The sequence below is a fragment of the Gordionus sp. m RMFG-2023 genome, chromosome 1 (assembly GCF_954871325.1).
Source record: "Gordionus sp. m RMFG-2023 chromosome 1, tfGorSpeb1-WG-v2, whole genome shotgun sequence".
NCBI lineage: Eukaryota > Metazoa > Nematomorpha > Gordioida > Chordodea > Parachordodidae > Gordionus > Gordionus sp. m RMFG-2023.
The window spans coordinates 74,819,621-74,832,475 of record NC_088775.1 but is presented as its reverse complement, the minus strand read 5'-3'; the positions used below and the strand labels follow the sequence as shown (position 1 = coordinate 74,832,475).

At 24.4% G+C, this 12,855-nt stretch overlaps 1 long non-coding RNA gene across 1 annotated transcript; it reads right to left on the bottom strand.

Moving 5' to 3' along the window:
- Nucleotides 1-1,060: 1,060 nt before the first annotated feature.
- Nucleotides 1,061-5,318, bottom strand: LOC135922699 (uncharacterized). Its single transcript, XR_010571005.1, has 3 exons — nucleotides 5,205-5,318; nucleotides 5,077-5,156; nucleotides 1,061-1,241 (listed from the first exon to the last, which is right to left on the bottom strand). It is a non-coding gene; the product is annotated as an uncharacterized LOC135922699 (long non-coding RNA).
- Nucleotides 5,319-12,855: the final 7,537 nt, after the last annotated feature.

The following is a 12,855-nucleotide window of genomic DNA, read 5'->3' as shown; positions in this document are numbered from 1 at the left end:
AAAATATCTTTTGAAATAATTGATTTGGGGTAATTTAATATCATTGGTATTTGCATTTTTTTAAAAAATATTACTTTAAAGCAGGGATTTGAAATAGAACTTTGAGTACATTTATAAAACGTGCATTTCCAAACCAATTCCGGGGCGTTTCGAATTATAATTTAAAAATCTTAATGAATTTATTATAAAATTAATAATAATTAATGTATTTATCATGACTCGACTTATAATATCTCTTTGTTTTTTTTAATTATAACTTGTTTCACATAACAATCTGCTTGTTTAGTATTATAGTAAAAACTTTGTATCAAATTCAAAATCTAAAAAATAATTCTGTTCAAATTTATAATAATACCGTATAATCACTCAAATATAAATGATAAACTTGTAAAAATATATTAGAACCCCGCATTGGACCTAATTCAGGCCCGTCTAGATCCTAAAATATTTCACTATCCTACAGATCTAATCCAAATATATATTTTTTAAAGATCTAAATACGATCCAATCCGAAATTTAATTTAGAAATGGGTATAGCCCCATCTATTCCAAATTTTGTTCTATTGGACAGTTGATAATACGATATTTCAATAAAAGCGGAAAAATATTAATGGCTTTAGGAAAATAAAAAATAATTTGTGCTTTTCTTGAAATGAATATTTATAAAAGCTCCAAGGAAACAAAAATAAGTTTAAATTTTGTCAAGATCCAAGTTTGAGTCAATGTTGTTAGTTTAGGTTTTAACACATAAAAAAATTTACACCCCCTCCCTCCCCCTTTTAATAGATTCGCCTCCTTCTCCCGACAATTTTGGCTTATGCTACTCATAGTAGAATATATTATATACTAATAATTAAATTAATTAAGATAATTTTATTAGCTGCTGCATAGATAAACAGCTTTATTATTTTATTGTCCATACATTTTATTTAACATATAGTATATTTGTAATATATTATATTAAACTAATTAATCATTGTTTGTATGACCCATTATCCCTAATTTGTTTAAATTATTTAAAATAATATTTGTAAAAGTATTTTAGAAAAAACCCTCCTTTTGAAATTTTATTTATTTATAATAGATAATATCGGGATATATCATGAAGAACATCCATTGATTTTTGGGATATGTCGCATTAAAATGTTGACTTTGTTTTTATCCAAATTAGATGTAGCATTTTTAAAGTCTATAGTAACGTTACTTCCACAAATTATTAAAACTCTTTTATTATCTCTCATCTATATAAAAAAAAAATAGAATATTTAGTATAGTATATACAATAAGTTATATGAATAATTAAAGTTATAATTTTAAAAAAATTTAAATTCCCTTAAAATTATTTATAAAAAGAGATTTTTTATCTCTAATACGTTGGATTACCAAAAATAAAATAGAAATAATTTGTATGATTAAAAAATTAGTTATGATAATGATTGATGTTATTATTTTGACTTGTTTAATACACTTTTCCCATAAATTTTAAAATGGAGTGTCACCATCTGATTTATTGTTCAATGTCTCTTAGGTATTATATGTATTAAAGAGATCACATGTTTGAAAAAAGACACTGTGACCAAAAGGCTTATTGTTACATGTTTTTGATCAGGCCATATGATAATATCTTATAAAATTGTTTGAAATTTATAGGGCAGATATTTTACACGTGCCTATAATACATTCCCGGTAAAGAGGACATTTTACATTAAAAAAGGAGTTAAATAAATGATTATGGAATGTAGCAAAATAATTTGTTGAGCGAGTTTTTTTGACGACCTACAGGAGTATAAGTTAAGTACCTATCCTATAAATCAGATAACTTTGTCAAAATTTTTTGCTCTTTTTAATTTATATACTAAAATTACACTAATATTGCATGGATTGACTTAGATATTAAGGCTATAAGTTTTTCCTGATGAGGTATATTGCCGGTAATATATACATGTAATGACCAAAATTGAAAATCTGTCATTATAAAACACTTTTCAAAAGATTATTAAAAAAAGACTGAGTTTCAATTCTGACAAAATCTTCAAGAAAGAAACAAGGAGAGAAGAACAATAGTTACAATATGGTCGTATGAATAAAAGTTTGGGGTATAGGCAATTTTTAATAAAACAAAAATACTAAAATGAGTTATGCAATAAAATCTTTAAAATAAAGCTAATGATATATTTGGTTAAATATTTTTTAATAGATAGCCAATTCGCGGTCAAGGACATATAGGGTCCAGGAGGCCATTATACTCCTCTAAGCTACTGATGTTAAATACACTTCTAGAGTACCTTTCAATCTTTATACAGCATGATTATAAAATTTTATACCAGAGTTTTGTACCCGGGTTCTGGTTCCAAAATTAAATTGTTTTATTGAGAGAATTTGGTAAAAATTTTTATAATTATTGATTTTCCATTATGGGTCCGAATTCGCCCCAGTTTTATATTATACCGGGTTTGTATGGTTGTCAAAAAAATTGGTCCCTGTTTGTTCATGTTCAAAAATTTATAACAAAAAATTTTAAAATTTCTGAATCCTAAAATGGAACTCTGCTTGAGACCTATCGATATCGACTCATATCAATAAGTCAATTTTTTACACTACACATTATGGGGTTATAGTATATTTTTTTCACAAGAAATAAAAAAATTATTTTAGCAATAAATATGAGGCAAATAGAATAATTCAATAATAATGTAATAGCCAAAAAAAGATGTCAGTAATAACTAATTAATAGCTATGAAGGAAGAGTTTCTTCTTAACTCAGCTTATTTCTAGAGATAGGGGTGGCTCTTAAAATAGAATATTGACAAAGTGCTTAATTTTTCAAATATCTCGGGAAATAATTAAGCTAGTGAACAATTATTTAAATTTTATATTAGCTTGGTAATAAATAAATAAGCGTTAAAGTTTAAAATATAAAAATTAGAAGTAAACGATATGGTGTAAGAACTATTAATTTATTCCATTGAAGGCATCCGAATCATGTTGGTAACAAGAAAATAAATATAATAAATTTTTAATTCACTGATTTTAATAAGTCGTTAGATTCACTAGATAACAGGGTAATCAAATTGCTTTTCTTAGGCATATTTTTAATAATTATATCTTTGAGAAATCAAATTTTCCTTCATAATTTCATTCACGCTTATAATGTAAAATTATGCACCACCGTGTTAAATTGAGACTTGAATGCTCTTATGTTTTCGTCATTTAGCAAAAGCGTAAATGTTCCGTAACATAAAGATCTTTAAAAAATTATACCAAAAAAATTTTTCCTAATAGTGTTCCCTCCTTTGGGAAAATCCTGGATACGTCTATGTTCTCGTTCAGCCAAATAATTTGGTATTTAGGTCAAATAAAAATAGTTTTTTTATAATTCATAACTTCAAATTATACATGTAAAAGGAAATTTTATCTCAAATAAAATATAATTTTATATAAAATTTAGGTTGAGTTTTATCCTACTTATTGTTTTAATTGAATATTTCAAATAACATCTGATAACCATAATTTATTAATAATTTAAGTAAAGTATCTTGGACATGATTAATTGAACTAAAACGTAGTAAATATAATAAATTTTTTCATTGTGAAAATTTTAAACATAATAATGTGTTTTTATCGAATTGGTTATTAAGGGAATAGATAAGATTTAAGTTGTAAGGAGATTTGGGAAAGGGTTTTAAATAATTTTACTAATAGAAATAATTAATGTCTGATTTTTAGTCACCAATATGTAAGTAAATTCAACCTATCAGACATGCTTGGATCTATATTTTAGTCTTGAATCAGATTTCTTTTTAGAAAATAATTATTTTTAAGCCCGGCTCGGGAATTTTTTTAAAATTTTTGGCCCGATATAATTTAAATTTGAAATATTTTCCTACCCAACTTTTTGAAATAATCTTGGCTATATTTTTCAAATTATATAAAAGAATTGAAGATATGAGCAATATAAATAAATATTAAATTCTCATTAATATGATTTTCCAACTGATTAATGGATATAAGTTAAAATAATTTAGGCCCGAACCATTTTAGGTCAAACTATTTTTGGCCGAACTGGGCCAGGTTTTAAGCCAAGTGTAGAGGTCTCTGATATATAGATAATAAAATTCGATATTTGGGAAAATTGGTAGGGGAGACCGGGGATAGTGTGTTCCCGGGGTAGGTATTTCCTTTTCGAATAATTTAAAAATTAATAAAGTTTAAGTTTTGAAATTTAAGCCAAATATGTATTTTAATAAGGTGCTTAATCCAATTTTTCGGACAAAATTGCTCATGAAAAATTTTAAATGCAAATTTAAATTTTAACATACCAAAAGAAACTTTTTAAAATTTTAAATTTTCACTAATAACTTTTTTATAAACGTTGTTTAGACTTAATATTAATTCTATATGATAAAGAAATATATATTTTATCATATATGATAATATTGACACAATTTATTTTAATTTAATATCTTAAAATTAAATTTTAATTAATTGTGAAGACCTGGGGCAAGTTTTGGCGGGGTACGTATTAGCCATTTTTAAGCAGGGATTATTTTGAATTAAAAAAAATCCAACTAAATTTATAAAAACATTAAAAGTCACTAGTTTGTCTAGACCACTAATGACATATGAAGATGATTGACTTATTTTTTGTAATTATATGACAGATTTAAGTGACAACAAGTACTTCCGGGTGTTATATGTGATATAGATGAACCCTAATAAATTTAACATATTTGACAATTTATTTTTATTTATATACTTAGAATCAACACTTTTATATAAAAAAAATTTTAAATCTAAAAATAAAAAAGCGCTATGACACGCACGTAACGTGAAAGGATAATAGATACCCCGGGTGTTTTTCATAAAGCTTAAATTTTCATTTATTTAAATTTTACATTAATTAAAAACTAAATGATTTTTTTCTTAAATATTAATTTCTACCGTAGAGATATATGTAAAGAATAAAATTACATTCAAACATTTTAGAAAAATTGCTTTGTCTATTTTTTCTTGCACTTCAATTTTTTATGGACAAACTGTCCCCGGTCTCCCCTATTTAATATTTTTTTATATCACTTCATGTCCTGGGGATATGGCTAATGTTACCAAAAAATTTTCCTGTTGCTCCATTATTCTACCATAGGCCATTTCCCTATCTATAAAAATATAGTATTATATATAGCTTTTTATAAAATATATATAACCTTTATCTTTATTTCTCGTTTCCCATTCAAATACAATGAAATTACTGTCATTATAATTTTTGATTATCGTTTTTTTATCTTGTTTCAAACTAAATATTTTAGAATATAACAAAAATCTTTAAAGTTGCTATTCTAATATTTATTGTTAAGACTCATTCTACTACTTAATTACTTAATAATCCCTGTAGGTAGACTAGTCGTTAGCTAGGTGCTATATGTGAGGGGCTTTTATAAAAAATTAGTACCAATTTTAAAAATGTATTAACACCTCATTCATTTTTTTAAAATTTAGCACTATTTTTTTTTTAAAAAAGTAATTCCTTCATTTAGAAGAATCTATGATTAATCTAATTAAATTTTTTTTTTAAATACGTTAATTTTATAAAATATATTTAAAATTTAAGACTTCATCGCGGCGTGATAAATCATTTTGGTAATAATTATAATCTCCTTTCTATTTTTGTCAGCAGTCAATTGGTATAGTAAAATATAATAAAAACAGTTAACATAAATTAAAAGATATTATCTTATTTTAAAAAGGTTGGAGAGGGCATAACTTTTTGCTAAATCGTCTATGATTTCCATAGCCTTTATATCTAAGGAAGTATAAATCAATAGATACCATATACTATTGATTAATGAGGTGTATCACAATTTATATAAATATTAGCATTATTTTGTAAAAGTGTTGATTCTGCCCAACATGCCACTACCTTTAGTTTAGTCAAACCACCTTACCTTGACTTCATGGTTAGCTCGGATTTGCGGCGAAGTATACAAAATATCATATATATATATATAATCATTTTACATTCATTTTTGTATCCTTCGGCGATTTAGTGATGACTGTGAATGTAAAGTTACGAGCTTTCTAAATCATCAAAAGATTTCCCGCCTTATAATGAACATAAATACCATCTTTAATTTTTAAGCCCACAAGTCACCTTTTAATCTGTTCAGCATGTTTCCAGCAATTTTTTTAAATTTCTAAACAGACGATTAAATTTTGTCGAAATAATTTTTTGCATAATATAAATTTGCCACCATTAAATTGTTAATAAAAATCTTTATTAACGATTAAATACTGTAAATTTATTTTGGCGATGCTCATGCTATTTTTAGAAAATTTTTTTTTAATTAATAAAACTTTCTTTAGAAGTAAAAATAATAATAATTAAAACGTGCCTATGAAACCGCTTTAAAAAAACGAATTGTTTGTAAGTGGCCTAATTAATATTTATAGAATAATTTTAACATTTTATTTTTTAAATTATAACTATACAATCAAATTTAGCCAAAATATTTAGTATAATATATAATTTTGATAATTTTATAAACATTTTACATTTTTTTATAATATCTTATTAAATTTGAAATAAGTAATTCATAAAATAACGAAAAATTTAAAATTTTATTTTATAATGATGTATTAGTGGTTCATATTATCCTGATTTAGCTAGCCCGCTTCAGCACTAACTTTACTAATTACGATTAAAATATCTGAATACTATAAATGTTTATAAAACTTTTTCAAATGATAAAAGTAAGTACACACTAGAGATCTGCAAAAATGCAGGTAACTCTAACAAGTTATATTTTAAGAGTATAACTTGTAATTATTTATTTTTCACTATTAACTTAAACAACACTACACATTATAAATGACAAATTATTATTTTATTTTATGTACTTGATAGAACATTTCTTGATATAAAATTTTAAAATGATATATTTTTATTAATTAATATATATAAGTTTATTTTATCATTTTAATACATTATATTTAAAGTATCTAATGACTTTAATTTAGGGGCGGACTGGCTAGTAAGCTTAGTGGGAAAATCTCCCATGGGCCTCGAGATTTTACTAATTTAGGGGCCTCTCCTTAGCAAATTACAAATTTGGGGGCCTCCTTAGTAAAGAAAAAAAAATTTTTCTAAATTAAATTGCCAAAAATCTAAATATGTTTTAATACAAATTATTTTTAAAATATTAGAAATTGAAATAATTATAAATTATTGATTTAATTATCTGGTGAAATAAGCACTATAAAAAATCATTCATTCATTCATTTTATTTAAAGTTTATGTTTATGTATAGAAAACACATAATTATTATAGAAATGGACCGAAATGAAAATAATAAATAACACAAGCTAAACCAAACCTCATAAAAATAATTATATTATTTTTAAATATAAAATATATATGTTTATGTATGATTTATATAAGATAAGATGGATTTTTAATATAAAAAAAATGAAGTTCCTTTCATATTCATTTTATCTAATTATCTTAAAAATGAAATTAACTATTCTAACCCAGAACTAAATATAAGAATTATGAAAATTTATAATACCCCCCCCCCTTCCTCCCCCAACTAAAATAAGCAATGTTTGTTTCACAAACAAAATCCAATGTAAATATTTAAGGATTTTTCTGGGCTAGAGTGGAATCTTTACTTAATATATATTAATTATTAATGATCTTATCATTCAAACATAAGATCAACATTTTATCTTAAATCATTAAATATAAAGAAAAAATATATAGATAACCTTGATAGCTATTTTATTAAATATAAATTCTAATTTTAAATTAAAATCTATACTTTTATATTATCCTGCATAATAATTTATATTAAAAAAAAGGAAATACAAAAGTGGAGCAGATAAACTTCATGATAAATCTTATAAAGAACTTAAGATAGAAAATCCAAAACAAAAAAAGTTATCTTTTTCATTATAACAACTACAAACTTAAAAAATCACCTTCATTTCTAGAAACTTCTTTAGACTCTCCTTTATGCTCCAAAAAAAGTAATAATACAACGTTGCCTGGACATTGAAATTCATATCATAAAAAGTCCACATAAATCACATATTAAAAAAAACATCTATCTTTATGTTTATTACAAGTATTTTCACCCATTATAAATTTTGGTTCATGTTCTAATATAATATCTGATTCTTCTCAAGCTCAAACCACAAATTTAAATTAATTAGCATATTTAACAACAAGAGATATATCCTCTACATCAATTACATCAACAATATGCTCAGCAGATTCTTTACATTTACATGATAATACTTTTAGCAATATAAAAAGAAAAATTATTTTCATTTTGCTTCATTCCTATACTTCAATTTTTAAATACCAAACCTTTTCTGGCCGACGCGAGATTTAGTCAAATGCTATCGATTTTGAGCCATGAGCAACTATATATTATTATTGCATCAAGCTCACTATCAGCAGACCATTGCATTATCAACAGTTTAAATATACTTTTTTTAAAAAATACATTACATTTTTATATTTCGTTTATTATAAAAATATTCCAGAGCTTTTATTTAATTTTTATCAATATTTTATATTTTTATTCTATAAATATTTTGTTAACTGATTTTTTTTCTCAGCCTTCCATATAAATAAAAAATAAAAATATATATAGAACAATTCAGATTTAGTAAATATATTACAAGAAATTCTATGAATTATGATATAAAATTAATTCTAATATATAAAAAATATAGGTTGATCATATTAAATCATTTATTTATTATGGGTTGGCTTGTTATCAGCCAGCCATTAATTGAATGAAATACTATATGTAATAATCACAAAAATTCATATTTTAACGAAGAATAATGCGGTCCACTCAAAGGAGGAGTAATTCTTTTAATGGATAATACATAAATATTAAAAAGAAAAATTATTTTAAATTTTAATAAAGTGTAATAGATTTCAAATAAAATTTTATAATTCTCGGCCGCAGGCAAAGCGGGCCCGCCCGCAAGGGGGTTTGTGGGCGAAGCCCCCCAACTATGGGGCTTCTCTTAATCTCCCACGGAGTCGGTCTTTAGTCTACCAGTCCGCCCCTGCTTTAATTGTCAAGTCTATCACAGAAATAAATTAGTCAACGGTCCAAGTTAGGCCTTAGTCCCAAATTAGAAAAATAAAATTTGTCCACTGAGCTTCTAGAAATCGTGCTTATTCAAAAAAATACATAATATAAAAAAATATATATTGATGAATTAGTTAATTGTTTAGGAAAAATATATATATCTAGTTTTGAACTAATTTATATTTTTAAATAGATTAAAGTATGTTATCTCAAATTCTATTAAAGTAGATCATAGTACAAGATAGTTGATAAAACTAATTTGCAAAATAGAAAAATTTGTTATATACTATCAATAAAAACATGAGTAAAATAGACAGTTAGTATTAGTTAATAGGGTGAGTAAATTGGCTAAGCCTAATTAGATGCAGCCATTTTTTTCACCTAACACTTAGCTGGGCCATTTGGATGCTATAAGTCGACTACACAACATTAGATACAGTTATACTATAATAACGTTTCCTATGAGGAACCAACCAGATATTTAAAATCATGGATCCAAACCGAAACGAATATCGGTTCGGTTCGGATAAAAATAACGTTTCAATGTTCAGGTTCGGTTCGTAAAAAATTAAAATATCGGTTCGGTTAGAAACTCTAAGAACCGGTTTGAATGTATCCAAACCTACATTCGAATTATGTATAGGAAATTTTTTTTTTTTATTATGATTAATTTTAAAAACACATGTAAAAAATCTTCATTTTTATTAATTGCACATTATAAAATAATATTTAATTTATAAATATAAAAATAAGAATATATATCAATGATTAATTTTAATATGAACAATATTTTACTTTTACTTAAAATTTTTTTGTTAAGCCGCACAATTAATATATTTTCAAATTGGTCTCACTCAAATTACACTAAGAGGAGATAGTGTAAATTTAATTGTGAAAAGCATCTTTCCACACTGAATGTGTCATTTATATAATATTTTGGATTTAATTTTTCTCTAAGCATTATAATTTACAAGCTTAAAATATTTTAAAAAAATGTTGTAAAATGACAATATACTAAAGTTTATAAAAATTATAACCGACATCAAATGTTATTGATGATAGTCTTTAAAATAATTTGAATGTAATTGAAATTTTTTCAATATACTAATAATAATTTACATATTGTTTTATAACCATAAAATCATGAGGCTTGAACCGGTTCAGAGACATTATAGAGGTTTGGTTCAGGTTCGGCTAGAATTTTTTTAGCGGTTTAGGTTCGGTTCAAGTTCGATAAAAAATACCGGGTTTTAGCGGTTAAACGGTTCGGTTCAGGTTCGGATCCCTGTTTAAAACCATATAGAAAACCCGGAATATTATAAACATTATATAATGATATAATTATTAACTTACATACACTCCATTATTTAAAATTTGGCAATCTTGAAACAAAAAAAAGTAATGAGGTATATAGAAATAAATTTATGATCTAACAAAGGTAATAGTTATAGAGCAGAGTTGTTAACTTAGTGTCTAGGTATAAAAATGTGTTATCTGTATCTAGATACTATTTTAAAAATATCTTATTTATAGATACATTTTGATATAATTTTATTCACGTTTTTTATATTAAACCGAGTTTATTACATTAAAAAAACTAATCAGACAAATTTTATTTTAAGCAATACATGACAACATGGTAAATTATATATTATAATTTATTTTATTTTTTGTCATAATTATTAGATAAATATTTAGGCATGACCTCATTTGATCGAATATTGGTCCATTTTCGGTCAAAATTCACGATATCATTATTTATAAAAATTTATTAATATGCAATAATTATATGATTTATGCATTTATTAATATATTATATAATTCTAAGTAATTATTTAACATTATTTAAGATATAATCGTAATTTACAGTTATTAACTAAGCCAATCAGAAAAGTAGACGAATTTACGATCAAATGACTTTACGAAAAGTTAGGTAAATCAATATTTCTGAACAATCTGAGAAAAGATTTCCAATAATTTAATATTCGATTTTTTGAAAACCTCTTAAATGATATAAGTAATGCTAACACATCAAATTTTGAATAATTTTTTTAAAAACGAGTGTCGATTCTAATACATTTAATGATTATACCGATATAAAATTGGTATTTATTAAATATAACAACTACTCGCAGTTAATTGTTCCGGAAAAGAGTTTTATATGGCTAAAAATTTAGAGATAAAAGGGAGTGTATAAAAATTTTGGGAATGATTTATTATTACAATCCAACAATTATTTCTAGTCAATTATATATTTTGTACATACGAAATTTGAATTTTAACAACAGAATCCTTAATTAAGCGCACATCTTACATATGTATAAAAAAAATTCTATCTGCATCTATATACATTCGTAAAAATGCATCGGTATCTAGATGCGTTTTAGACGATGTATCTGTACTGAGATATTCATTTGAAAAGTATCTTAGAGCAAGAATTTATTATCGTGAATAGACGGTTTATAAACTAATAATATTTTTATCTCTGCCCTTAATTAATATGAAATTTTAAGCTTTTATAAATCTTCGTAATATAATACTTCTAAAAAAAATTAAGTTTTAAAATCTCATATATTGTTCGGAGTAATGATGTACTCGTCAAACTTAAAACAATCTTTTCTATTTATATAAATGTTAAAAATAAAAAAGCATTGTATCTCAAATAGGGATAGGTTCTAAATCGCTAAAAATTGGGAACCTGGCTTATATCTCCTAGAAAATTTTTAAAGTAAATTTGAAATTAATATTAATAGATACTAGGGGATTAAATACTTGTATTTAAACATTTTAGCCTTTTTTTAAATTTTCAATTTAAATACAAGTATTTAATCCCCTAGTATCTATTAATATTAATTTCAAATTTACTTTAAAAATTTTCTAGGAGATATAAGCCAGGTTCCCAATTTTTAGCGATTTAGAACGGGAACCCTCAAATATTATATAATTAATCATTTGCTTCAAACTAGAATTATAAATAAAAAATACAAATGGAAGAACTTATTTATTTTTCTTACTATTGTGCTGGCCTTGAGTTAGGGACATCAATAAGCAGGAGAACAATATAATCCAAAAAGCATTCATGTTGAAATTAATTTTGTCAAAAATTTTTTCTATAATAAAATTAAGTACTATTTTATGTAAAAATATTAAATAATTTGGTGTTGGCAAACTCAACATACACGTGTATGATTTTGATTTGAACATTATAAGATAACAATAACAAATATGTATTTTTTTAAATATTATTTCAAAATAAATTTTTGCTGTAATAAGCATTTTACATTTAAATTTATATAAGTTGAAAATAAGAAAAATTAAGAAATGGATTTTTTTTCTAATATAATAACTAGCTTTACCCTATAAAATGTACCTAAAGGCATTTATGTTGATGATACAATAATATTAATTATCCTTATAGTTTAGTAATTTCTTCGAAATTATATCATTTTCGAGACTTGTTTTCATTCATTAAACATATTTTTGTTTTCATATATTATTGGCTTCCTTTTTATTGAAATTTTTTCTTAGAAACTGAAAGGGAAAAGAAACTGAATTTTTAGCGGTTATGAAATTGATCGGCGCTTTAAATGAAGGAGAAACTCGACACGTCAAAAAAAAATTTAGAAATGGAGGAAATAGACTTTATAGTGGCAAACTATAAATAAAAACGGGGGTTATAACCTGGGGGTTGTCCAAAATATTAGAATGTGATGAAAAGGAAAAAAAACATACCAAACTACATTAAAGG